Genomic DNA, 1,191 nt, shown 5'->3' with positions numbered 1-1,191 from the left:
ATTATAGATGAATCAGGTCCAATCCAATCCAATAGATACCTTGGACCATTAAAAATCTAACCCAATCCAATATATCTTAGTGGTCCATTCAATCTGTCTAAATTGATTTTGGGGTCTATATATTGACACCCCTAGAGTCATGCATTTATGCCAATGAAACAAATTAAAGATAAATAAAAATGGAAGCTGTGGAGTCTTGTAGTCAAATATTTATGGCAGTAAGTCTTAATTATATAGATCAATGTATGGTTTAGGTCCTTAAAGCCATCACCATACTTCATAGAACTCAAACATTCTCTTGACTTAGGCCCCGTTTGGTTCATGGGAATAGGGGTCTAGAATTGGAATAGGAATGGACTATTCCGATTCCAACTGTTTGGTTGGACGGAATCGGAATCCCATTCCCATTTCTATTAGAATGGCATTCCCCCATTTGAGGGAATGGTCATTCCCTGCCCCTCCCTTGGAAATGAAATCCCATTCTTGCTGATTTTAATTCTCATTCACATTCTTGTCTGAACCAAACAGACTATGGAAGTGGATCATTCCGATTCCGATTCAGACTATGAACCAAACAGATCCTTATTCTTTCTTTCTTTCTTTTTTGATATTAATACTTCTCCATATTCTCAAGTTCTGCCTTTATATTGAAATTATTTCAGGCTCCATTTGGTTCGAAGGAATAGGGGTCTGTGGATTATTCCGATTCCAACTATTTGGTTGGGTGGAATTGGAATCTCTTTCCCATTCTTGTTGGGATGGCATCTTTCGATTTGAGGAAATGACTATTTATGTCCCTCCCTTGGGAATGAAATCCCATTCCATTCTTGTCTGAACCAAATAAACTATAAAATAGACTATTTCAATTCTAATTCCAAAAGATTTTGATTTCAATTTTAATTCTAATTCTGACTATAAACCAAATAGACCCTCAATACCATTGCCAATCAAATAGAAACATACTGAACTCAGTCCACGCCTTGCTTCGTAGTACACATATCCTCATTATGAAACTAGTTTATTCTATAGATAATTATAAATTAAATGCTAATGCTGTCACTTTATTTCATTATTAAAATTACATGCATTGTTTCGTAATATACTTAATTTAGATTCCAATAAAGCAAAGGAAATCTCTCTCTCTTGAATGTAATGTCATTTTTCGTAATATACCATAATTTTACCTCCAGA

This window comes from Nelumbo lutea, chromosome 7, assembly GCF_056320005.1.
Source record: "Nelumbo lutea isolate HS-2025 chromosome 7, American lotus-T2T, whole genome shotgun sequence".
Taxonomy (NCBI): domain Eukaryota; kingdom Viridiplantae; phylum Streptophyta; class Magnoliopsida; order Proteales; family Nelumbonaceae; genus Nelumbo; species Nelumbo lutea.
Note: the sequence above shows the minus strand (reverse complement) of the source record.